Here is a 27,434-nt window from a genome sequence, read left to right on the forward strand (position 1 = left end):
TGCAGAAAAATTATTATGTAAATGAGAATTATCTTATTGGCTTTAGCATCTTTCTCCCTCTTCCTTCCCCAGGTAATTGGGTAGGTAGGTGCTGGGAAAAAACAGATGATGAGAAATGTGAATAATGACATCTCTGCAGCACTGTCTCCCGTTAGATGCAGAAACCCAAAATATGTGTGTATGTCAGTTTAATTTAATTTGCTGTTAATTAGCTTAAATAGTAGTCTTACCTTCCTTTGCTTTCACTGCATTTCTATCCAGGCTCTCATTAGGCAACATGATAAAGTGGGTGCTTGTTAAAAATACCATAAGTGCCTATTTACATTACAAAGCTATTCCTAGCACTTGGAAAGGAAAGTGAAGTCCTGTCCCTGTCCCAGCTGTAAGCTGGTGGGAGAGGGGAAGCAGCACCCTATTTTCACATGTTTAAACCCCATAACACTAATTCCCAATACTAATAAGACCAGAATTTAAAATACAAAGTGCAGAAGCATACAATAAATAAGTAGGTGTGTAGCCTTCCTCAAAGCGAGGTAGACAGCAGAGATTCAGAAGTCTGCCTGGAGTACTAAGGTGTTCAGTTCCCACCAGTTTCTAATGCACGTAAAGGATTATACCTGTACAGGGATATGAGGATCTCCTTTGAATGAACATCATTCAGAAAGGAAGCTCCCAATTATTTAATTCAGGCCAACAAAAGAAGCATAAAATCTAGGGTTAATATTTATCAGCACGGATAAACCTGGGAAGGTGCAAACTGTGGACAGGGAAGAGAAAGAAGAGGTGGGAAAGAGGCAGCACAGGTGGAAAAGGGCATGGAGAGAATTCAGCATAGGGTAGTGTGCTTTCAAATATTGATATGGAAAAGGTATAAATAGAAACAAACGCATGCTTGTGGAGCTAATAAAGGTCTTGTTTACAAGTGAGCAGAGTGATTCATTAAGAATGGGAACAAGCACCTGCTCTGAAAATAAGGAAAATACTTAATGAAAGCAGTAAGAGACTAGAGAAAGTGATTTGGGTAAAAGTGTGCACAAGAAAGAGGGAAGTTCAGCACCCCCCATCGCTCGCCTTCAGAATTTGCCTGCAGTGTGCCCGCTCCATGGGCAGAGGCTCACAGGGAAGCAGGCTCCCGTGCAGACCAGTGGGGACGGCACAAGTAGCTCAGGAAGAGGGTATCTGGTTCTCAACACTTTATTCCAAGCAAAAAAAACCCCTCGGCTTATCTCTCATTCTCATTTCAGTAGCTTCTCCAGTTCCTTCTTTTCATTTTACTTATCTCCAACTAGAGAAAAAATACAGGCAGGGAGCAGAGTCTAAACCCCCTGGCAGATATCCTGGTTCCACTTGTGGAGCAGATGTCTCCAGCTGCACCTCACCTCTGCAGGTGTGGGGGATTAGGTTGTGGTGCTGCCAGATTAAATCCTTCCTTGGCTTCATCTTCATGAGGACCCAGCTCTTTGGACATGCCGATGACCCTTTTTTAAGGAAGCAGATACATTTGATAAGGCTGTGAGACCCTGATGCTGGCTAGGAAGGAAGGAAGATGGTCAAATAACCTCCAAAATAAGTGTGGAGGTGAATATGGAGGGTAGTAAGAAAGAATGGCTGTCTCTGGAGCCTGTCCACCATCCTGTTGTGGTGGGTGTTTCTCTGAGGCTGTGATGGACCCCAGATCACTCATCCTGGACCCTTCTAAGCAGCACCATGGTGCACATGGCTGCATAAATGCAAGGAAGGCATTTTCCCAGCCCAGGTCTGTCTTACCAAAGTGAGAAGGAATTGCAGGTGGTGTTTATTCAGTGTGGTAGAGCAGTTTTAATTGCCTCCAAGGTGTGCTTTGGAAGAGCTAATGCCAGTCATCTATCTTTCTCCTTCCCAGACAGAGCTGCTATTCATTTTTCTCCTCTTTTTCTTAGTAGGAGTTGGAAAAAACATGTAGAAATCATCCTGGTAGCACTGCACCATCCTTGCTGAGGGAGCCAGCGTGCCGCCTGCCCAGGTGCTTTCTGACACTTACTGTCGTGGGGTGTGATAGCTCTGTGGCACTGCTCCTAGCACCCCTATACCTGTCACCTGGAAAAGAGGGACTTCTCTTGAGTTTGGTACCAATAAAAGACAAGAATGTTTCCCTGTTGCATTAAGGAATCTACTCCTTCCTCCCTGCCAGCAAACTCCGCCTGGTACAGGCTAACAAAATAATTCAGCTCCTGGTGGAGCTGTAGCTGCTCCTGGGAAGTGGTTTGGAAGTACCAGTTGGCAAACTAGGCTCTTCACCATCTCACATGTAACCTAACATTTGGGGTGAGGATAGTCAGGCTCTATACCTGGATAGCAGCCTCGAAGCAAGCACTTGCTTTCCATGGGCAATAATTCAGCAATCATTGGTGTCAGGCATTGCCCTGGGAGGCAAGGTCTGAGTAAGAGGGCTGTCATCTGATCCCTCATTTCTTCATGTACTGAAGGACAGGGAAGTCCCATGCCCTTAGCTGGCCTCTGCCTGCTTTCTGGCTGGGTTCAGCTGTACCAGTCCATGCTCTTTCCAAAAAGCCTTGAAGACCATTGCAGCAGATGTGTCTATATAAGTCAGTTTAGCACAGGTTTGATGCTTCTCCTGGGACCAGAGCATCAAGCCCTGAAGCTTATGTTAAACTTCTGCCTCAGCTGGAGCTCTGCAGGAGGAGAGAAGCCCAAACTTTGAAAGTGAGAGCTGCACTGACAAGCAGTTGGCAGGGCTTAAAGCACTCCAGACCCATCTCTCTTGGGCTTGTGCTTCCCCTCCAACTGCAAATGCCCCAAGCCAGGCAAGCACACAGCAGCGGTGGGACTTGCTGCTCCCCCACTCATCCTCTCCTGGGTTTGCTGGGACCATCGCAGGGACAACTGGAGAGAGAGAGGAGCAGCCCTTTCCTGCCCCAGCACTTGGCGCTGGGTGTTTACACTCAGGGTGGAGAGGGTCTCCTGCAGTAGGTATGTCTGACATTTAGCACAAAGCGGTCCTGATGTCCATGACAGGCCCCGTGTCTGCTCAGCAAAGGGATCATGTTGTCACAAGCTGTTAGGAGGTGAAGATGGGCTTTGCCTTCCTATATGCTACTATCAGGGATGGGTTTGTAGGGCAGACAGAGACAGTCTCCCCTAAGAGCCCAGCTGTGAGGATAAGGCATAAAAAGTCCATTTGTTCAGTTTGCCAGTACGATCTGATTTCATACTCTGTGTTTAGCAGAGAATCTGTTTCCCCTTGAGCAGTGGTACGCACTTTGCAGTTACTTCTTTAAACCGACTTAGTTATACATTTGCTACATGTTATTTTGAATTCTCTTGAAGATCAAGGATGCTACAAAGCCAGCAAGATAAAATTAGCATCTGAGCTGTAGCCTTTGCTTGGTATAAGAAATGCAGATCAGCTTCACTTACAGTGAATGCTGGAAGGTGAATTTCATTTATGTCTTCCTTTCAGCAGACCTAGTTCTGCCATCCTTGTTTGCTTTGAGTGCCACCACAGCCTGTAAGCTGTCCCAGTAGTTTCTGGAAGACTGCTTCCAGAGAAAAGTATCAGACAACCGTATGAGTGGTGAATTTGACCTCAAACTGATAGGAAATCAGTTTGTTCAAAATCAGTTCTTGTCTACCCACAATGTGATCACTGGGTGTTTCAAGGGACTCAATGGGGAACAGTCAGGCTAGTTTAAGTTTGTGTACAGCTCTCAGAAACCAGCGCTAAGTCCAGCACCAAGCCCAGGGTTTTAAAAGGCTGTTAGAGGTGAGAGCACACATGGAGAAGAACCACTGAAATGACTTGAAGTTTGGAGAAGTGCTGTGAGGTGGGAGCCGTAATGGCCTGTTGGTTTGGGTTGTGTCAAGGCTCATGAGGCAGCTGATGGTGGTGGTGAAGTGCTCTCAGAGGGAGAAAGCAGTGGGTGTTGAAGACCACTTCAGCATAGAAGAGGTAAGTTGAACAATCGCTGGAGGAAATAAGACGTGTTTTAAAAGTGAGATTAACCATCAGAAGGGTTGACCAAAATGGTGGCCTAAAGACCTTCTCTTGATACCTTCTCCTCAAGGCAAATTTCTTAGTCAGGTGCTTTTCAGGGAGGTCAGTTTCACAGAATCACAGAATCACAGAACATCTTAAGAAGGGACCCATACGGATCATCAAGTCCAACTCCCAGCTCCTTGCAGGACTACCTGGAACTAAACCATATGACTAAGAGCATTTTCCAGACACTCTTTGAACTCTGACAGGCTTGGTGCTGTGACCCCTTCCCTGAGGAGTCTGTTCCAGGGAAACAACCACCCATTCAGTGAAGAACCTCTTCCTTAATGTCCAACCTGAACTTCCCCTGATGCAGCTTCATTCCATTTCCTCATGTTCTATCACCAGAGAGGGAATATCAGCACCTTTGCCTCTGCTGCCCCCTTGAAGTTTAACCCAGTTTAACCCTATACAAGTCTTCAACATGGCAACAATTGAGCAAAATCCCATTTCATGTACCAGACATCAAATGAGATAATCTATGGCCTCTTCTACTTTCAAAACATCCAAGCCTTTGGCTTTCAGACTCAATAAGTCAAGTCACTCTGTGAGGGCAGGTTCCTCACCGAGTCAAGAGTAGGAACAAACCCAAGCTCCTGCTCTCTCCTCTCATCTACTCTGGGGCACTGCTCACATCTTGTGTGCAGCCCTCACTGCATCACCAGCACAGGCTTGGGCCCATACTCAAGACCAACCTTGCTTCATACCACATGGCTCCAAACTAGTGCTGGACAAACTTCAGGAGGGAAATCCAGGCCTGTGCCCCCCAGCCCAGCACCGCTCCGGCACAAACCGATCCCTTCCTTGCATTCAGGTGCAGGGCTGGATCAGATTGGGCCAAGAAATTCTGGGCAGAAATCCTTATTTTTTTCCCTTTGCCACCATTTTAGCCTTCATCTAATCTATCCTCCTATGGATTTGCTTGTGATGTACTCTGTTATCTGTTTGAAAACAGTCCTAAAATTGACAGTCTTCACAGCGTTGCCTTGGCCCCATTAGGTCTCATAGATCAAGCATTATCTTCTCTACCTGGACTAGGAGGTGACTTGAGGTGCACCTACGTGATGGAGAGACCTGAGTTGAACCCTTCGGGCTCTGCAGTCTTCCTGTCCAACAGCTCAGGAGTTACAGCGTTGACCCCAGAAGCAAAGGCTGTGTTTGAATCTGGTACATCCTAATCTTTTATTCATGGTGGGTCATCCATGGTGACAAAGAGTCAAAGGAAGAGGGGGAAGAAAGATTAGAAGAACAGAGACAGAGCTGCATGGAGGTGCAGATGGGATCTCAGAGGGGACAGTCAGGATTAAGAGACCCATTTTCAAAACTGGCAAATGACTGTAGATGCTTTATGTTTCCAGATTCTGCACTCAGAAGCTAAGGAGCCCCATATTTCCAGTGAGTTAATTCCCACTGAAACAAGGGATGTGTTTTCTGTCTCTTTATTTGCAAATGTTTCAGAACAGTTCTGAGTTTTTCCACGGTATTTGAGAAGATTTACTAAGATCTATGTTGGGTTGTCAGTGAGCATAAACAGGTGTCAGTCCCTTGATCTTCATCGATTTATATCCATTTATGCCAACACAGGATTATTATTTCAAAAAGGTGGCTGTGAGTACCCAAGCTTTACAACCCAAGTTGTTTTAATTGGACTCATAGGTAAAGTGTTTCATGTTTCCAAAGTGAATACTCAGTAGGATGAATTCAAAGACACTTCCACAAAGTTACTGATACATGCTTAAAAGTTGGTGTTTCTGGGAATATTGCTGTCATTTATGCTAGTGTATTTACAGCAAGCAGCAAGAAGCAATGCAAATGCAGTCCATCTGGAACCACTGGCACTAGCATCCATTCAATAATAGCAACCAGCCAGATCTGGATACTTAAATAAGATAATGTTATATGCAACCACTTTTGTTGTTAATGAAGGTAACGTTGTGCATTGAACTAAAGATAGAGACGTGCACACACATCTTGATCCAGACTTCAGAATCTGGGTCTTCACATCCAGAATTTTTTTGTTTGTCCCATTAGAGAAATAATACTGCTAGTGAATTTTAGTTCTGGAGCCAACTTCTGCAAAATCTGAAGGAGGTGGGAAGTTGGATTCAGGCTTATGTCTGTCTACTTTGCTGAACACACTGGAACACTGTGCCCTCATTCAGAAATCCCCAGACTATAGCTCAGAGAAGATGCTCTGCTTGTGAAACAGTCCTGCATTGCCTTTGGTCGCAGGACATTAAAACATTAAAATAAGGGCCCAGAGGAGCAGAGCACGATGCTGCTCACGGCCCAGCAAAGGCTGGTCACCACTTCTGTATTTATGGAAGAGAGAACAAGATAAACTGTTAGAGCAGGAGGTCACTGTCCCAGCACGGAAGGAACTGGGAGAACTGGTGGACTGCTGATATTTTAAGGATTTCTGTTGGTACAGTCATGTCTTTTTTTTCCTAGGAAAAAAGTCCTTAAGAACCATGGATGACTGGGATTCCCAGGAAGTACCAGTAGTACCCAGCAAGTTTTCTACCTTACTGTTTTATGCTGAGGTTAATATTCCCAAATAAAAGACAACCAAGGGAGAGGCAGGTCATGTCACCTTCCACCGCGCAGGACTTTCATTTGCGAAATGTGTAGAAAATTAAGGAGACTACAGTTTTCACAAGTAGTTTGCTTGCTTGCCTTCTCTTCCAATGGCTATGGTTAAAAAGAAAGACCATGAAGAGAAGGATTGTATTTCATCTCTATAGCATCCATCTAAAACACCCCTGAAATGGTTTGCTTGGTCCCCAAGTCACTCTCATTTGAGGCTTCACACTTTTCTTTCTGCTGTTACTTTACATTTCATTATCTCAGTGTTTTCAGATGAAAATAGTCCTACTCTAACAAATTACTGGAAGTGTGTTTTTTCTCTGTTGCAAACAGATTGTTCCCCTGCTCTTCCTCAGCATTCAGCACACCGTGGCAGCAATATGCCTTTCATTAGGTGGACCAGGAGCGTTCTGCATCTTCCGTAATTGTTTCCTCCACAGATGCTGGGATTGATGTGATGGCAATTTCTGTGAGTTCTGTTACCTGTCCTAACACAAAATGCATACATGTGTGGGTACATCCACACATTACCTTTCACTGCCTGCTTACAAGCTGCTGTGGAAGCTGTGGGGGAAACATGGATGTAATTTGCCAGTTAGGTCTACTAATTACAGGACGTGTTTTTTGGAGGAAAAAAAAATAAAAATTGTTTTCACTTGCAGTCTTTCCAATCTGTTTTGAATTAGGAGACACTCAGGATTAGAAAGTGTTTTCTCATTAGAACAAATGTCACAGATTTAAAAACCTCTTCATTTAAATTCCTCCTAATGTTCTTTGGCTTGAACAAGTGAGCTCTTAATGTCCATTTTCATTAAAGCATTTCAATGGGATTTCAGCTGGACACCTAATGACAGCCAGTCTCTGAGAAGTGGATGTGGTCTAACTAAGAAGGGGAACTCCAGGGTAGGAACTTCACCAGAAGCTGTTCTTTTTTTGCTTTTTAGGGAAAAGTGCTAAAGGAAACACAAATTAAGATCTGTCTAGAAAAATGATCCCACGCTTACAGCAGGCAGAAGTACCACATGGTTTGGAAGATGCTGGCTGGGGGTGCTGGGTTTTGCAAAGAGATTGGTCTACGTTTCCCCGAGCCACTACGAATTTTTCTCTTTTTGCTGCTGTACTGGTTTGCAAGTCACCAGCATAGGCTCTGGCAGCTAAGCAGGATTTCTGGATGCAGGCTTTAGCACCCTGCCTCTGCTGTCAGATTCCTCCTCTCCCCCATCCCCTGCCCCCCAGATTTCTCATTCGGGTAAAAGTTTGGTCCTTCCCCCATCTCCCCAGCCAGCTCCCATGATGCTGGATCCATTTACCAGTGCACACCCATGGGAACCACAAGTGAGAAGGACCTTGTTAGCCTTCTCAGGAAAGAAATCCCTTGCGATGCCAGGTGATTTGGACAAGGGCTGCTGGGCCGGTGTCTGATGGTTACAGGAGGGCAGTACCTAAAGTGCTGAAAAATAAGGCATTGTTCAAGCCATTCACATTCCTTTTCTAGAGCATGGAACTAGCAGAGGAAAGCACGCTGATGGGGAATTATCCGGTCCCTCGATGCTCTTTTTTTCCAGCTACTGCCTGGACAGGACCAGGGCCCCCACTTCTCCCTTTTCCCCCAGAGCAGCTTGGGGCACCGCAGAGGGGAGAAGCCAGCCCCTGCCTCTGCTTCACCCCATGGTGCCGTCCCAGGTGGATCCAAAGGCAGGAGAAGGACCTGAAGACCAAGAGCCAGCAGGCAGCCAGAGCAGCATGTGGCAAGTGTTTCTCCACAGTCACTGTACACATGGAAAGGGAAACAAACTGTAGGGTCAGATCTCACTGACAGAAATCAGACAGCTCAGGTGAAGTCAGAAACTTTGCCTGGGTTCACACCAGTAATGTCTGGCTCACTCTCTCCCTCCCTGAGCAATGAATAAATCTGGAGACAGTTAATAATGAAAGACTATTAAGATAAGATTTAGTCTTTATTGTTCTTGTGCTTCCATCATTTGTCAGGCACTCGAACCAAACAGAGGAAATGTCGGTCCGGGAAACGCAGCTGATACCCATATGATAGCAGATTTATTGGTGCTTGTGCCCAGGCACCATCCAAGGGAGCAGGAGTGCTACCTGGGCAGGTGTTGCCACGTGTGACTAGCATTTCTGCTCCCTTCCCTCAGCACAGTATTATTTAAAGCAGTCACCTCCACTTGATAGCTCATAAAAAGTATCACTATTGGAGCTGGGCAGCGTTTCTGGGCCAAAAAACACCTTGACAGGCAATGTGTTGTTTTCAGGAAGAAAATGTTGTCAGCTTGACTGTTTAAACTCCAAAATTCAGGCGAAGAAGTTCATTTCGAATGACCCTTGAAAGTAATATTCTTTATTTGCTTCCCCCTCCCCATCATGTTAATTGTTTTTCTTTCTTTTTAGAGAGAATCCTGCTTGTACTCTCTGACATTCATGGGTTATGAACTGGGTAAGGTGGAGTGAGTGCTTAAGAGTCTATCTTTGATTTCCTCACTTTGGCAGCAGTAAGAAAACATATGAAAATAAGCAGAGGTTTTGTTTTCAGACCATCTTCAGCTGCATGTAGTGTGCAGTTCCTGGAAGAAAAGGCTCTTGAATATACACAGTATATACACAGGAACAAAAAATAATGGCAGTATTAATTTTGCATTGCACAGGTGTTCCTGCACTCGTGGCAGCAGCAGTGTGCAGGAGACTGACATGAAATGTGCAGCCCTTCCCCAAGACAACAGCTGTATGGATACATCGCAGCCGTGTTAGAGGCATCTGCTTTCTGAGATTGTGTTCTCTGAGTTTTTCTCCTTGAACATGAAGTTGGATGAGCCCCAGCTCCCCCCCTCCAACATCCTTTTATTGCTCTTAGACTGACTTTGAGATGGGGCGGAAAAAGAAATCTGACAGAGGTAAGTTCCAAGGTCAGCACCGCTCACCCGTCTCTGTCATCCCACTGAGCTCATAAATTGGTGTTAACACCTCCTGGAAAAAATGACAAATATAAAAAGAGAACTTTGCTCATACTTGGAAGCATACCCATTACTGGGGCAGCCACTGCGGAGCGTGAGTCCAGCAGGACTGCAAGCGCAGGCACAATCCAGACCCGTTCAGCGCTGTTCAGTCCAGCTGCGGTCCCCAGCCCCTGGCAGCACCCTGCCCATCTCCCAGAGCAAGCAGGAGAAAGCTGCCTTTTTAGTCAACTTATTTTTTTTAAACATCATAAAGCATCTATATATTTTTTGGTCCTCTGCTATTAGAAATCTGCTTTTGCAGAATGATCTTTTTTTGGCTTGTTCTTAAAAAAGCTGCTTATAACGTGGCCTCGTGGTGTGGAAAGCACAAATAACTTAGCAGCCTTTAGCAGCACCCCCCTGCTCCCCCCACTAACAATTCTCTTCAGTGGGATTCATAAAATCTATTATTGTTGCTGCAGATTGGCCACGGTGTGACTTTGGAGAAAATTCTTTCTGTGTTGACACTGTTGCTTCATTGTTATTCTTTCTGTACTGGTGGAACAAAATGAAAAATTCATTAAAAACAGAGAAAAAAGGGAAAGAAAGAAAACCACTGGCATTTCTCTATCTCCCAGCACAAAAATCAAATGTAGAAGATTGAAATCAGGGTGATGGGGAGAGAGGGGTAGAGGGTTAAATGTCTGAAGGATTCATAGCCACACATACGGTGTCCTGGACAAACATGCGAATAAAAAGGACCTGTCACCTCCCTTACAGGGTACGGCTATCAAATTAGGAGTCAGGAAGGGTCTCACAGGAGGACTTGCTTTTTTCAGGACATCCCAGCAGGCAGCGACCCATCAGAGGAGCTCCAGGAGCTGCGCCGTGGCCCCAGGGATCTCCCCAAGCAGTGTGCCCTGTTTTCGGCCCCTCTCTCCGAGCCTGGCAAGTCCCCACACACTCTACTTTCCATGCAGGCTGGCACCCGCGGTCCCCCACAGCCCCGAGTTCCCAAAGATGTCCCTTCTAGTCTGGCCTGCCTCATTTTTCCAAGCAGGGTGGCGGGGGCAGGAGGTGGCAGGGAGATGACAGGCCAAGGAGGTGTGGGAAGCTGAGGCTGAATGTCACAGTCTGCACTCTCAAGGACACCGTTTAAGGACTGGAGGGACAGATCCTATCACAAGGCACGGCCAGAGGAGCTGTGCCATGCCCTGGAGCCCTTCCTCGCCCCAGCAAAATTGCTGTTAGTCCTTCAGCCTTAGGACCAGTGCATGACTTCTGTTCAGGGCAGGCAGACCAACGGACTCAGAACAGCAGATCCTCACCTCTCCTCAGATTCCCAGCCTCTCCTGCCCATGAAAGGGACAGAGATGGACAAGGAGCATTGTCTGTGGTTCCTTACATGGGATCCCACACCACCCCATTTACCTTGGAGCTGGCAAAGGTTTTGACATGGTCTCCCACCACATCTTGGCATTCAAGTTGGGACATCACAGTCTGGATGGGTGGCTTTGAAAAGCAGTGAAAGTCTGGCTGGAGAGCTGGGCTCCAAGGAGGTTAGGGGTGGGTTGCGCTCTACCTGGAGGCAGCACCTCCCCTTACAAAGGGAAAGACCTCTCAGCGGTCTTTCCTGGGACCTGTTCTAACAGCCCTAGCAATGACCTGAGGAGGAGACAAAATGCACCCTCAAGATGACCCCAAACATGCAGTCAGTATGCTTGAGGGCAGGGCTGCCACTGAGCACAGCCTTCATGGGCTGGAGGAACAGGCCAACAGGGACCTTATGAAATCTGGTGAGGACAAGTGTGAAGCCCTGAATGCAGGATGGACTGTCCCCTTGCCCCGTACAGGTTGGGGACTGAGCAGCTGGAGAGTAGCTCTGCTGCAAAGGCCCTGGGGTGCCACTGGGCAGAAAGAGAACCTTGAGGAGCAGTGCACCAGGTCGTACAGTCAGTGAACAGAGGGCGATGCCTGCTTCCTCTCCTCAGCAAGATCGACCACATCTGGAACAGCACACGCAGTCGGGGCCCCCCTGGAGCCAAGAGATGTGCTGCTAAACTGGAGTAGATCCAGCAGACTCCCAGGTGGTTGGATGAGATCTCCAGGGTCCCTTCCAGCCTGAGCTCTCCTGGGGTTTTGTGGCTTCTCAATCCTCTTCCCAAACCTGCTACAGGTTTGCTCTGTAGCTGCAGCTTTTTATTCTCATGACAGGTCTCAATCTCCATGATCACCACTACATTACTTTTCCATCCCATGAAGGGGACATCCCCAAAAACAAGCATCTAAATCTTTTTAAAGAATAAAAATGACAAAACATTTCCCAGGATCTCTTCTCAGGAATGTCAGAGGGGAAGAATAATTCTTTTTGTGATCAAGAGACTTAACTTCAAAAGCATCCAAACTGCAGCTCTCTGCGGGGCACCTTTCTGCAGGGTTATTAATAAGAAATAATTGTTTTAAGTGCAGAAAAGTATGTGTACTTTCTATTCCCTTCCAAAAGCCCTGCATCATTTGTCCTTAATGAATAATGAAAGATGCTTTTGTATTGCTTCCCACCCATAGACTTTAAAGTGATTGTTAAGCAATAATAAATAGAACTTAAAGAAAATCAGATTTTGATGAAAACTTAATTCTGGACTAATATGAGAAGCACCTGCTTTTGCAGAAGTTTACAAACAGTACTGGGGCTTTTGTGGGTGGAGAATTTTGGTCAAAAATCTTCATGCCCCAACACTGGAAAAATATCGCTAAATTATTCTGAAACGCTATTGCACAGCTCCATAGAAATTATAATTTGGTGCTATTTGATCCTTCTTCTGGAAGGAAACCAGGAGCCTACCTTGCCCCGGATATGCACTTTGATACTCTGAATGCAGGAGTTCTGTGATTCACTGTCTCCCCTCACCCTGAGAGGGTGATTTAGCACGGGAACCAAAACCCAAGGAGGGAGGAGATTGTTTTCTGAAGGGAGAAGGAGTACAATGTCCCATGACAGACCAGGGTATTTGTATTTCAGTGGAAAAGCCAATGTATTCCACTGGGAAGCTGATGAGGTTCAGCCCTTCTTTGGGAATCTCAGTCTGAAGGTGAAAAACTGAAGCTTGGAAGAGATGTGTGAGTTGCCCAAGATGATCAAGGGGCTGGGCAGCCATGTGAGCAAAGGCTGAGAGAGATGGGTTTGTTCAGCCTCCAGAAGAGAAGGCTTAGGGGAGACCTTATCACCATGTTCCAGTATTTAAAGGGTGGCTACGAAGAGAATGGAGACCCCCTTTTTACAAGGAGCCACATGGAAAAAGCTGGGGGGGTGGGGGGGAAGTAATAGGTACAAGTTACTCGTGGGGAGATTCTGATTGGACACAAGAGGGAAATTTTTCACAATAAGAACAATCAGCCACTGGAATAATCTCCCCAGGGAGGTGGCGGGTTCCCCCACACTGAACACTTTTAAGATTCAGCCAGACAGGCTGCTGGGCCATCTTGTCTAGACCAGGCTTTTGCCAAGAAAGGTTGGACCTTTTTGCCAAGGAAAGTGACCCCTTCCAACCCGGCATTCTGTGATTCTGCTGGGTAGTTATGTTTAACTGAGCACTTAAATGCCACCATAGTTATGTTGGGATCAATGGAGAATACTTCTGGAGGGGCCTGTCTCTGCCTTGATTGCCCATTAATTAATCACAGAATCATCTAGGTTAGAAAGGACCTTGAAGCTCCTCCAGTCCAACCATGAACCTCACCCTGACCGTTCCCAACTACACCAGATCCCTCAGCGCTGGGTCAACCCGACTCTTCAACCCCTCCAGGGATGGGGACTCCCCCCCTGCCCTGGGCAGCCCATTCCAACGCCCAACAGCCCCTTCTGCAAAGAAATCCTTCCTAAGAGCCAGTCTGACCCTGCCCTGGCGCAGCTTGAGGCCATTCCCTCTTGTCCTGGTGCTTGTTCCTTGGTTCAAGAGACTCATCCCCCCTCTCTGCACCCTCCTTTCAGGGAGTTGCAGAGGGCGATGAGGTCTCCCCTCAGCCTCCTCTTCTCCAGACTAAACCCCCCCAGTTCCCTCAGCCGCTCCCCATCAGACCTGAGCTCCAGACCCTGCACCAGCTCCGTTGCCCTTCTCTGGACACGCTCGAGTCATTCAATGGCCTTTTTGGAGTGAGGGGCCCAAAACTGAACCCACTCATCGAGGTGCGGCCTCACCAGTGCCGAGCACAGGGGTGAGATCCCTTCCCTGTCCCTGCTGGCCACGTTATTTCTGACACAAGCCAGGATGCCATTGGCCTTCTTGGCCACCTGCGCACACTGCTGGCTCCTGTTCAGCCGGCTGTCAATCAACACCCCCAGGTCCCTCTCTGACTGGCAGCTCTCCAGCCACTCCTCCCCAAGCCTGTAGCGCTGCTGGGGGTTGTTGTGGCCCAGGGCCAGCACCCGGCATTTGCCCTTAGTGAAGCTCATCCAGTTGGCCTCAGCCCATCGCTCCAGCCTGGCCAGGTCTCTCTGCAGAGCCTCCCTACCCTCGAGCAGACCAACACTCCCACCCAACTTGGTGTCATCTGCAAACTGACTGAGGGGGCACTCGATCCCCTCGTCTAGATATCAATAAAGATGTTAAACAGGAGTGGCCCCAAACCCGAGCCCTGGGGGACACCACTCGTTATTAATCACCTGTGCTATGGCACTACCCCTGAAACGTCTGAACAGGGACAGGCTGAAGGGTTGCAGCGACTGTGCCGGGTCGCTCCTGCGGGCGGGCTCTTGCTCTTCAGGAACACGCCAGAGAGCTGCTGCATAAAATTATTCGCAGCCAATGTCCCGGTGACCCGGGGGCGCGTCCCCCGAGGCGGGACGGCGCTGTGTGCCGGTGGGGGACCCCCGCACCCCCGCACCCGGGGCTGTGCCAGCGCTGCGCGTTACCGCTCACGCATCGCCGCCTGTGTCCGTCCCTCCGCGGCCACGGCTGCTCGCGTGGACTGAGCGGTGGAATGCCGGACGCTACTTTTGGTGAGAAAACATCTCATTTTCTTAAGAGAATTGTTTTCTTCCTCGCGAGTGCGAGCAGCAAGCAAACACAGAACAGAGCAGCCGAGCTGGGAATCGGTCTGTTCCAGCGAGCCCCGAGGGAGAGCGGCAGGGCTGGAGGTCCCGCTCCGCGCGGACTCCGCGGCCCAGCGCGGGCGGCCGAACGCGGTCCGGGGGCACGAACTTGGGCGGCAGATCCGGTGAGCCCGGCTTAGGCAGCGCCGCTCGGGGAGCTCGGCGGGTCGGCAGCTCCTGGAGGCTCCCGGGGCCGGGACCGGCCCCGCCCGCACCCCCCGCCCCGGACTCTTCCACCGCGCCGGCGGCAGCGCGGGAGGGCGCGGGCGGGGTGCGGGGAGGCGGCGCTGCCCTCGGCCGAGGCGCAGCCCAGCCCCGCACAGCCCCGCAGGGCGCAGCCGCTCGGGCGGCGCCGCGGCAGCACCGGGCCCGGGCAGCAGCCGCCGGCGTGGCCGCGTCCCGCCCCCCCCGCGCCGTGTCGTGCGTGTGTGTGTGTGTGTGTGTGTGTCCGTGTCCCCCCCCCCCGTGCCGCGCCGTGGTACGGTCGGCGGGAAGGAGCCGGGGCGGCGGGGCGGTGCGCGGCACTGTGCCGGCGGCTCCCGCGGGGCGAGGGCGGGCTGGGGCCTCGTCCCTCCGTCCTCATCCTCTTCCTCCTCTTCCTCGCCGCCCCCCCGGTACCGTCCTGCCCGGTGAGTGCTCCCCCCGCAGCGCGCTGCCGCCGACCGGCTCCGCGGGGCCGCCGCTTGCGAGACGGAGCGCGCTGTCCCGGGGGCTCCGCTACCGGCGGGTGGCTGGTGCGAATGAGTTACTGCCGCCTTCGTTATTTCTTTTTTCCTTCAATCTTCTCCTTTCCCCCCTATTCACTGTTTTTCTTGTGTGTTTCCTTCCCCCCCCCCCCCCCCCCCCCCCCGGTGCACGTTTTCCCCTGTCTGAGGGAAGGGGGGAGGAAGCGCGGAGATGCCGGTACCTGCGGGATGGGGAAGATCCGCGGGTGAAAGCGGCGGCCGGTGAGAACCCGCCGCGGGGCCGGGCTGGGGCTGCCGGGCTGAGCCCCGCTGGTCCCGGCGCGGGGTGTCGGTGTTCGCAAAGCCACCGCCAGTGACTTTGTGTCCCTTGTGCCGCGGGAGCGCTCGGTCCCCGAGGAGAGGGTCCTTTCGGGCGCTGCTTGGGGCGCTTCGCCCCGGTAAAACCGGCTGCAGAAGGAGCCCGCCGGCCCCCCACGGCGCGGCTTGTGCCCCGGCAGCCGAGGGGCTTCCGTGCGCTCCCCCGCGCGGGTGCTGAGCCCGGCCATCTCCTGAAAGGCAGTTTTGCAGCACTTCAGAATGTCACCTGTCGCGAATAGGTCCGGGTTGGTGATTTCTGTAAGTATTCCAGGTGGTGTGTGAAACCCCGATTTTTACTCCAGGCTGCTGTCAGAATGGCTTTGGCGATCCGTGTGCCGAACAGTGTTAGCTGTGTGTTTAATTTATGATTAGAGAGCCCAGAAGGCTAAGATATAAATTGCCTGCATGGGGAACAGTGTGGATGTGCACCTTTATTTTCCTGACTGTGCTTCTGAGTGTAATTCTCCGGTTTGTTGTCTGGGGTGGGGAAGATCCGGGCTGTGGGGCTAAGCCGGGGATCGGGCTAAGCCGGGGATCAGGCTTTCCCGGGGCTTTCCGCGCTCCTGCAGCCGCTCTGTTTGCTGGTAGCTCTTCTGCTCAGGCTTTGGTGGAGACTGAAGTCGATAGCACACGATTGACTTTACCTTACTTTGGAGGCCAGAAAAAAAAAAAGACCCTCTTACTTCATATTTACTTCATATTAATGAAATCACTGTTGTCTTTTCCCTGCGAATAAATACCGTGAGGCCACGCACAGCCGGTGCCGGTGTGGGCAGCCTGGCAGCTGCTGCTGGCAGGGGCAGCTCAGCCTTGGGCCGGGCTTAGCTGAGCGCTCGGCGGCCGGGCTGAGCCGCTGGCTGTGGGCAGCGCTGGCTGTAATCTCGGCTGAGCAGTCGGGGGGGGGGGGGGAAGGTGCCGCCGTGATGTGGGACCTCTGGCTTATCCCTGCGGTGAGGAGGAAGCCGCCTCTCTGCTACAGGTGCTTCCCCTCCTGCCTTCCCTTTCTCAGCTGAGAAGGGAGGGGGGTGTGGTACTTTCACTTGCATTTTGTCCTGTCTTTTACGCTGCAGTTTGCTCTGACTTGAGGTCTTTGCGTGATTTTCTTCTAATGTAAAGGATTGGGAAGGAGTTTATTTTCTAAACAAAGCTAGCGGCGGAGCTCCTGGATGAGGAGCCTGTGCTGACAGTGTAAAGGGAAGGACGGCTTTTTTCTGATCTTCACGGGTGACCAGGGGGATAAGGAGCCCGTGTCATGAGCAAAACCTCAGCTTAAGCCACAGCAGTGTGGCTCTGTAGCATCCTTTATGGGCTGCCTACTCTCAGCAACAACTTGTCACAGGGTTTATTGCTCACGTTCCTGAAGTCTTTATATGACTCTTGTTTTCGGTGAGCGGCGTTCGGCTTGGCGTGTGATACCTTCCTTCAGGAGGTGCCTATGTTAGGACAGACACTCATTTAGTTCATTGTGCTGTGCCCGTGACGGATTGCTGGGATTCTGTCAAGCTAATGCGTAGCTGGATTTCAGGGGAATGGCAAAGCAGAAGAAGGTGGATCTCTTAAGAACCACTTTCTTTAGAAAAGGCAGATAATAGGCAGCGAGTTTTGGAAGGATGTTTTATTTAGGGATTGTAAAGAGAGGATTAAAGCTCTTGACAGAGAACAGTTTATGTGGAATAAGTGATGGGACTTGATCCTTCAAAAAAATAAAGCTCTAACACGTTCCCATCACCAAGAGAGCTTTCAGCTCTCCTTGTCCCAAATTATTCAGTGAAAGCAACAGAACTTCTTTTGCCTTGAGTTCTTTATTGGTGGCTGCATAAGGTGTTTTCAGACCTAGAAGTAAACTTGCATCTACTCAGAGAAAATGGCTTGTGGATACAAAAATCTTTGATATGCTAAAGGTACTGTACCGGAGTTATCCAAGATGTTAATTACAGGTATTAGAAATAGCTGTGTCTGTTTTGAAGAGAATTGCAGCTTTTCCTTCCTTGCCCGCTTCCATTAAGTTACTGTTTTGCCTGGCACAGGGTTGTGTTCCTGCGTTTGAAGAAGCGCAAAGGCATCGCTTGCAGAATTACTGAAATAAAGAGGATTTGTGGAGAGGAGAAGAACCAAGGATCAAATTTTGGGTCCAAGTTTTGATTCCAAAACAAGTTGTTTGTCTTTTCACAGCTTGAGGTTTGTGATGGAAAGGTTGAAAAAATCCAGCAAGAAAAACATGCCAGAAAAAAAATCTGGAATAAGCTGAACAGTGAATTTCAGAATAAACTGTCATCAGAGAGTGCTTATAAACCTACTGGAGAAAAGGGAGGGAGGAACCATTCAGATCAATAACAAGTTCTCTTTTTGTAACTGTAGAGCTTTAATTATGTAGTTTAAAAAAAATAATCTTAAATGTGTGCTTTTTATACCTGTGTTGGTAGCCAAGGCTAAATCTGCAGAGTTCATGCTGATCTGGGTAATCTGAATAAAGCTGAATAGTAAAGAGGCTCTTAAGAGAATCTGAAACCCACGAGGCATTTTTCAGACCTGAGTTATGTCACTTTTTTTTAGAGGTGCCTGGGGCAATTGCATTTTAAGAAGACAAAGCTTTTGTGTTCAAGCTGGCCTAGAAAAATGCCAGGGATGAATCCAAAGTAAAGGCTTTCAGAAGTTGTCATTTGTGATTAAGTTGATTTTGCTGTTGTGCACCAGAATGCTGCTGCCTTCCTCGGCGTGGCGTGAACTGTGTCTATTTTTATTTTTGCCACCAGTCCTAGTGTACCTGTTTAAATCAAGTGAGTAGGATTACATGGTTTTTCTCACCTGAAAGTGTATATTTAATTAGAAGGTCAGATGTCTGCTAGCTCCATCTCCGATATAAAATTAATTGTATGCTTTACGAAAGGCAGAATTGAGGTGACACCAGGGCAGAGATTGACTGGGAACCAGTGTTCTGCAGAATTAACATCTGCTTGTAAGTGTCTAGTCTCTCATTTAAGATGCTGGAACTGTCAAAGCCAAGGCTTGTAACAATGAGCAAAGACTGTTTTCTTTTGCATGGCTTAGGAAATCCTCAGCTTGCATGGAGACAAACATGCATACAGGTAGTGAATCTAAAGCTTGTCTTGTAGCTTCTCATGTTTCTTGCAGCTTAAAACAATCAGAAATAGTATCCTGTTGTTGCCAGGCTGTGGGCAAATAAGAGGAGGTTCTTCTGTGGAGCCTGAGATGGGGGATAGTGTGCACGATACAACGTGATGTGGAAGCATGAATGTGGAAAAGTGTATCGGCTGCAATCTATAGTTTTGTAAGCTCCCAGTGAGGTCCTCCTTGTTTACGAAAGGTGAAATACTGGGACTACTGTAATGACTTCATTTTCTTAAATAAAAAGAAAACAGTTTTTGTCTTAAAATCGACCCATCTTAAAGTAGCATTGGCCTTATTAACAGCATCCGAAGCTGTATCGCCAAGGGCAGGAGGTACCCCTGGAGTTAACCTCACCTTGAGAGACAACTGCTTTCTGCAGCTTTGTTCTGGATATCCAGGGAAAGGCTATAAGGGCAGCATGAGTCATCTTTTTGGCTCTTGTATAACACTGTTTAACACAAACAATCCTGTTTGTTCTGCTTACTGAGGCCTCTTCTATCTTCCAACATGAAGAGACCTGGGAGTGGATGTACCCTCTCCAGGGGGGACACGATGCGCTACTGCGGCTGTTTTGGAGGTGGGAGGATACTGCATCTGGCACCTAATAATAATATTTTTTTAAAAAGCAAGCCTTGAGAATATGTTGAAACCAAATACTGACATAGAGCAAGATGTGCTGGGGAGAAGCTCCTGAGGCAAGGCTTGGCCTTACCTTTGCAGGGAAGGTTCCCTGATTGATTGAAGGGTTTCTGAGCTTTTGGGTCTACTGTGATGCTGGAGGTGAACAGGAGGATGCTGACCTCTGTTTCAGTAGCATTTCTGCACCTGTAGTAGAGTATTTCCTTTCCTGAACATGCATTTGTAGACTTTGCCAGTGATGTTGCACAACTGTCTTTTTGTTTCAAAAAGTCTGATTTTAAAATAGAAAACATAATGCCAGGTTGTTGGTTTTTTTCTAAAAAAACAAGAATGAGGTAAATAGCATGGGCACCTCTGGGCTATGTCCGTGTGAATTCAGTGAATCCCAGGTGAAGTTTGCAGCATCATCTGAATGTGGTGTGTGATGGTACTAAACAATAGGTGCTGAAAAGCGCCATAGCTTTATCTGATGCTTTTGCAAGCAGCTTATATTTTGACAAATACAGCCACGGTGGGGATGAATGTGAACTCATCTTCTGAGTGCTACTACAAGCAGAATAAGAATGGACAGGCTAAATGTAGGAGCGATAAATATCTGAGGCAGTGCAGCTCCATCTCCTGCTGTGTCAGGATTAAGTGGCTCCTGCTGCATCCCGCCTTCCTCGGAAGGAGAACATCCTTCCACGTGGGGGTTCTGCCCACTAGTGAGAGTACTTAAACATGGAAATAAGGGTGACAGTTTCTTCGAGAGAAGATATTGTGGAAATGATGGCAATGGACACTTGTTCTGGAAGCTGGGAATAGATCAACACTATTATTCATTTTAATGTCATGAGTTCAGGACTACGCCAGCAAAGGACACGATGTGGATGGAGGAGGTGGTTGCACGTGTTCCCCACCGGGCTCTTTTTGTCTTTATTAGTCTAAATCTCATGCTTTCCTTCTGCCTCTAGCAAACTTTTTTTGAAAACTGTCTTGGGAGCATTTGTGAGAAAAATCCTGCCTTTAGAAGGATGTGGAGAGCACTGGTTCTGTCCTGTACAGGGAGAAAATACCTCTGCTTGGAGGTAGGGGATCTGTTTGAACTTGTGGATGAAACCCACTGTCTTAGAGAAATAAGGATGATCTGGTGCTCCATTGAAGAGGTTTGGACCTCAGCCACATGGGCTGCATGGTAGCAACTGCTTCTGTGGATATTGTATGATGGTCAACTGGCAGGCAGTGCCATCGGTGTTCATGTTACCTTTCACCTGGCCTCCACTCTCTTCTCCGTTACATCCTAGACTTGCCAGGACTTCAAAGTGACTCTCCTTGTCTGAGATATGGCCCCTGTGTAGAAGATTGCAGGTGGTCGGTGCTCCAATGTAATTTTTTTTTTTCTTAGCTAGGTTTGAGAAACTGTGTGGTTGCTCTGGGACATAACATTGCAGAGCTGATGGTGCTGCATGGCCTGACGGAGCATGTTCCTGCGGGAAGGGCAGCGTTGTGGTGGTTCGGTTGTTCGACAGCTCCTGGTTTCTGTCCCTGGAGCCCTGTCTGCTTGTAAAACAGGTATTTGCTTGTGACTGTTGGTTCTGCAGCAGTGTGCAATGCTTAGAGCTCTTACCACCTCCCGAAACTCTTCTGGGAGTTTGTAAGAGCTATAAGCACTCCAGAAATCCTTTTGAGCTCCTCTAGTAACTTAGGCTTACTTTTTTTATTTATATCTTCTAACTTTTGCTCCAAGGTTGAGCATGCAATTCTTATTCATGCTTGTGCATTTCAACAGGTCAGTAAAACTCTGCCTTGCACACATACTGCCCACATCTGTGGTTGGTTTAAGAGGCCACATACATTCTCCCCAGTCTGGTACCCAAGCCCAGGGACAGACCTCCCCACATCACTGCAGGCAGTGCATCTGTGCAGCTGCAGGCATGGGTCACTATACATCGTGTCACAAGGATGGGGACCTAGGCCATGGAACAGGCTTTGAAATTTCTGTTTATAAGGTGCTAACCTCATGCAGCCAGCGGCCTTTCTTTACCTCCAGTAGTGTCTTGGCACCCATGGGGCACAGGTGATGGTGAAGAGAAACATCCAATGTTAAATTCCACTGGAGGGATACCCTGTGACGCTCATGCTGTTGAACGGCTTCATGAGCACATGGGGAATCACTCCTGCTGCTGATACATACCAAAGGTGGGCTTTGTGTTTTTTCATCTTAATTAGGAGTGGAGTGCTTTCCTGCAGATGGGTTCCCCAGCCATTTGACTGTGGTATAAACAGCATTTTTGGGGACGGCACGTTAATAAGCAGAAGTTTGCCAACTCCTCCTGTGAGCAGAACCACACCTCATGGCAGAAGAGTGGCAGGAAGGGCTTAGATGATTTTAATTAAAGTTGTTGTGAGGAAGAAATTAAATTTGGTCTCTCTGCCCTGCTCGTATTACGAGGGGAGAGAGCTCAGCTTCTCTGAACTGAGCTATTAGCCACCTTCTGTTTGCCTAGGAAAAAAAGCAATTTCTTTGTCAGCTTTTACCCTGGCTCCTGGGCCCTGATTGCTTGTTTATCTTCAGCAGCTCCCCAAATCACTTTGAAGATGGGCTTAAACATTGATCATCTTTCACAGTCCTTCATCTTTGTTCTGCCAGCAGACATTACAAAAGGTATCTTAAATTACCTCTTTTCCCAAAATGAATGGGCTGTGTATATGGTCCAGGAGAATAAAGCTCTTTCAGCCAAAGTATAAATCAGCTGATGTCTCTGCTCCCAGTTCTGCTGGATTCACCTTCCAGCCCAGTCTGGAAAGCAGTAGGGATTCCAGGAAAGAAAAAAGCCAAGGTGCTACTTAATTTCAAGGCAGAAGCTACCAGTGCTCTGTTCGGTGAACAGGGTCCTGTTTAAAAATTACTTGCTCTCCCTTTATTGCAGCAGTGGGATCTTTCCTCTTCTTGCTGCTCCCTGAAGAAGGGCTGGGAGGGCTCTGCTGGGTGGTGCTGTGCAGGCGGTGGGATGCAGCAGGGAAACGATGCCTGGCACTGGTAGCTGCTGGCAGGGCAGTGGGGAGAAGAAACTTTGGATCTCTCTTCCTCCCTTTCCTGTTTGAGCACTGAGACCTGCCAGGACTGGGAAAAAACACTGCACAACAGCAAAACATTTATTCTGTATAAAACAGGCAGGAGACGGTGGAGGTGGCTAATTCAGTGTAGAAAAGCCCAGAAACTACAGTTGAATAGGAAGCAAGATTTAATAAATAATTATGTAGCGTGTTTGATGGCTACTTTATGTATGCAGATACTTTTTTTTTTTTTTTGTTAGCACTTAAATGGTAACAGCTCATACCAACCTCTTTCCTGAGTTAAGCTGGAAGGGAGTGCTTTACTGACTTGCTATTTAGATGCACAATCACCCTTGTTCCTGTAGCATGTTCCAAAAATACTCGTGAGAGAAGCTCCCGGAGGACTTGGGGTGTGGAGGGGTTTGTCCAGCTGAAGGGCGCTGAGAAGTGGGTGGTGCAGCAGCCTGAGCAGTGGGGGAAGAGGCTGCGTGTGTTCTGATACAGGCTGTCCTCTGCATTCATTGCTTTTATTATCATTTCCTTCTGCAGTTCAATTTGCAGATGCTGTATCACCATCCAATTTTGTGTGCTTCTAGCTGATGATGTATGCCTGTTCAAATACTGATTTGCAAGAGGGTGAAAAACACAGTGCTGGTGACCTCAGAATTAATAGATTTTAGCCATATATGTAGCATAAACATCTATATTTTATAGCTTGTTGTGGGGTATTGGTGCATAGGCTTCTGGCTCAGCAAGTCATAGGCTTTTGCCCATTAAGTCATGTGAGTGATTTATAGCTTGCCCCAAGTCTTCACAGCTGGGTTGCCAATCTACAGCATGTATGGGGAGTAAATATTGTGTGTTTACACAAAGCCTTTTCTCTAGAAGTCCTAAAAAAGAGGATGAACTCCATGCTTCAACAGGCTGCTCAGGCTGAGTGCCATGTCTTGGGGCAAAATGCAGTTGGACAAAGCAGCCCAGCAATATCTTATAAGTATAGACACATTTTTATTTCTTTCCTTGGTTGTAACAGAAGGGGAGCACTACCAAGCATCTCCACAACCCGCAATGATGCGACAGTGATGTGGGTGAGAAAGCTTTGTGCAATGATGGAAAACAGCCTTTAGATCCACTGAATTACTGTTTGGGAAAACACTTTTGGAAGCTGGTGCCCTCTGCCCGTGCTGGACTGCTGTCCTTGCCTGTAAGAAACAGGCTGATGCTGCCTGATTGCAGAGAGTGAGGACTTCTGCTTCTAGTAGCTGGTTTTTAAATTTCCAGCTAAGAGCGGGCAACATGTTTGGATTTTTTTTTTTCTTACCCTGAAGTTTGTCAACTTTTTATTTCACCTTCAGAGCCTCACAGTCATGAGCAAAGGGGAATCCCAGCAAGTAGACTAAAGACTAGCTGATAAAATAGGTGTAAACTGATTAATTTGCTTTATTCTTGTTTATTTCTTGAATTCTGTTTAAAGTTTTCTTGTAAGAATAAAGGAGAGCAGAATAAGGCTTCCCACCCTCTACAGTCACTACCATCCTGGTTCTTGTCCTCTCCCTGGGAAAAAAAAATAAAAAATTTAAACACACATGAAAAATCTAGAGCACTTGCTAGCCAATCTTTGACATCTTTCCTTACAGTAAGATAGTATCTGAAGCTGTTTGCATATAGCTAGTGGGAAGTAGTCATAGCTCTGGAGTTCATGCTCTAAATATATAAAAGGTAGGAGGGCATGTGACTTGGCCTGACCTTGGGTGGTAGCAGAGCTGGGAATAAAGCCAGGTCTCCTTGCTCCCAGTTTGTGCTCTTCAGTGTTAGTTAAACTGTTCTGTTGTCTCTCCTCCCCCAAAACCTGCCTGCAAAAACCTGAGTTGCAGCCGAAGGAGTTGGCAGTGTCTTGCATGCCTGAGCCCAGCCTTCCAAGCCTGCTGCTCTCCCCGTGATTCCCATTCCTTGGGGCTTTACCCTGTCATGGCTGATTTTCTCACAGAGAGGACTGGACCCTGGGAAATGTGATATTTAGCTCAGTGCAGGAGCATAGCAGCCATTTTTGTAAGGCTTAATGTTAGCTTGCAAGGAGAGAACCCTCTGCCAGGCACCTTCCTTGCTAGGAACTTGGCAGATCTGGCTGGAGTGCCCTAATTTTGTTTCATATTGCTGCATCTACTTAATTTTCCTCCTTTTTTTGTCTCGAGATTAAACTCTGGGATACTCTTATGACAACAGAAACCTAATGCACTTGAGCTTTTGATAGGCCATCTGGATGCTGCAGAAGCATGCAGCTTTTTTTTAAAATAGTTTTTTGCACTAGTGCTGGAGGTGATGCAGTTCTCGCCTGATTCAGCAGATCCAGTGCTCTGTTCCTGCACTTGTGCCATTAACCATCACGCAAAACTGCAAAGGTCCCTCTGGGACAGATGTCAGTCCTTCAGACTCCTGCCCAAAGTTGCCGGTGCTTTCAGTTTTGATAACAAAAGCTGTGTCTTAAACAGTCTGGAAAATGATCTGTTGAAAAGTCTGTTTAAAAAAGATGGATGTGGTGATACGGAGTTCCAGTCTGAAGCCTGGTGCAGCTCTCCTGTGTACAGCTGGCTTTTGTTCCTGCACATTTCCAGGCAAAGCAGGTGGTGGTTAATTTTTTTGCATTAAAAAAAATTAATCTATGGAGTGCTATGTGAGGCTACTCACATCTGTGCACTCTATGTAGGTCAGATGCGTGTTCACTTCTTTATGAAGACTAAACTTGACAGCGTTTCCTTTCTGCAACCAGGGAGGGAGAATCACAAAATTCACATGCTGGCTCCATAAGGAATGTCCTTAAGGGAGGACCCCAAAGGGGATGCAGGTGAAGAATGTTAGCTTTACCATGTGCTTCAGGTTTGTGACAATGAGCTTTATTGATGAAAGATTTATCTAAGCTGCGTATCCAGGGTTGATGGAGTGTCATATCAGATTAGCCTTACAGTTCAAAATACTAAATGCCTCTATGCTACGCTTCCAGCAGATGCCTCTTGCTTTGCACTGACTAAAAAGCCTGTTTCCTAATCTCTCAAGCCTGTGTTTCTATTGCTGTATTTCTTAAAATGCAGATCGCTCTCCTTCCTCCCCCCAGTCAATCCTGTTCTGGTATTTTGTGACTTGTTCTGACTCTGGCTGTGGTGGAAGATAAAATGAATTGGAAACAAACAGCCTGTCTTGCCCAGAAGCATGTTAAGAAGCTGATCCAACACCCTGTAAAATGGTTGAGAGTCTCCCTTTGCTTGATGGACATGGCCTCAGATCCAGACGTGTTTGGTGTTGTGGAAGATGCTCTACTAGGGTGAAACTAGTGGGGATCAAAGATACGGTTCTTACTAATCTACCCCCTTGAGCATGTTTGTTTAAAGGCCTAAACCAGTCTGGCTGGTTTCTACATGTTGCGGAGTTTCTTGTCCTCACTCCTGAAGTTATGTGATGATGTAAGAACTTTGTTTCTCACAGAAGGAAGCTCCTATCTTTGCAGAGGAAAAACTTGAAAATGTGACCCCATGGGACCCTAAGCATCCATTAAAAACACATAAACAGATGATCTAGGGCTGATTCTGAAGCCGAAGCAGGAACTAGCTCTGCTACCAGAATTGTTTTTCCTCAGCTGAGATGCCCTTGTAAGTGACCACGATTGAAACAGTGGCAGAGGAGGATCAGAGTAGATGAAGACAGATATATGAATGTCCTTATGCAGTCCAGTGCAGTGTGGAGGATATTTCTAGTATTAAAGCTCATCTGCTTGCACTGCAAGACTATCAAGATACATTAGAAATGAAAGAAGGGCTGCACCTGTCGCCGCCTTCTTCAGCAAACAACTAGCATCTGCAAGGAAATTAATATCATCAACAGCTCTTCCTTCAGCAAATGAATGATCGTCTGCAAGCACCACCAGCCTCCTGAGACCTGAAATTGGATGTGAAGTTCTGTACTGTGGAGCAGCTGGACGAGTAGGCAGCACCTCAGGACCTCTCAGCAATGAGCAGATCCTGGTGACTTGAGCAGACACTCGGCGATCTACCCAGAGCTGACTCGGCTGTGATTGATCTGTGGATTTAGGAGCATTGGTCTTGGAAACTGAGTATGGGGATGTGGACTTTGGACTTCACAGGGTTGCTCAAAATTGCTTGGAAAAGAGCAGTACTGGAGCACTTGATGGGAAATGGAGTAAAACTTCTGTCTGTCCTATTCTGCAAGAATTCTAGCTGGAGTCCTGATTGTCAGTGTGTAAATATGTGAAGGGAGTGTGTGAGGACATCTCAGTACAGATGTTTCTGCTGGAGAGACCACCTTGCTAACTGCTCTGTTGCTGTGCTCAGCAGGAAGTCGAGGGATGAGATGTTTCCTAGGACTGATCTTTCCCTTCTTCCTAAATAAGATGAACAGCCCATTGTTAGGGAAGCTCCTGAGTGCAACCAATCTCTTAAGTCCCTGCTGACCAACTGAAGCTAAGAGGAAACTAATGAAATCACAACACTTTTTTTTTTTGGCCTTTAAAAGGAAAATCTGCTGGTGAGTCAGGAGATTCACTGGGAAATCTGTTTGGGTTGTTTTGGACAGAAGGTGAGCTGAGATGCAGTGGTGACGGTGGTGGTTTAAAATAAAGGCAGAGATCAGAGCAGTGTTGTCGCCGTGCTGTTGGCTCTGGTTTATGCATGAGCACAGAAGTGGAGTCCCCAGAGCTGTTGGGCGTCTCTCGGCTATTCTGGTTGAGGGAAACAGAGAAGCTGAAGTGTTTTTCAGTTTTATGCTGACTTGATTTTAAAACCAGGGTGTAAACTCTGTATTTTTGGAGAATAAAAAAAGGGAGGGAGGAAGAATGTTGTTCCCTGCCCCACATTCACGTGAGAAGTGAAATGACTGTTTTGGTCAAAACAGGTAGTCTTGAACGTTTTCATGGCAATAAG

General features: G+C 47.8%; 1 protein-coding gene across 5 annotated transcripts in view; it reads left to right on the plus strand.

Moving 5' to 3' along the window:
- The first annotated feature begins 14,416 nt into the window (after window positions 1-14,416).
- Window positions 14,417-27,434, plus strand: part of RALY (RALY heterogeneous nuclear ribonucleoprotein) — a 140,308-nt gene continuing 127,290 nt past the window's right edge. The window contains exon 1 of one of the 5 annotated variants that reach the window (XM_074843146.1): window positions 14,417-14,566. The gene's annotated coding sequence lies outside the window, so the exon portion shown is untranslated. Of the gene's footprint in view, window positions 14,567-15,112; window positions 15,289-15,941; window positions 15,961-19,389; window positions 19,409-27,434 lie in introns of those variants that run through there. The other 4 variants (XM_074843144.1, XM_074843149.1, XM_074843148.1 and 1 more) reach the window with 4 other exon arrangements.

The sequence above is a fragment of the Strix aluco genome, chromosome 17 (genome assembly GCF_031877795.1).
Source record: "Strix aluco isolate bStrAlu1 chromosome 17, bStrAlu1.hap1, whole genome shotgun sequence".
NCBI lineage: Eukaryota > Metazoa > Chordata > Aves > Strigiformes > Strigidae > Strix > Strix aluco.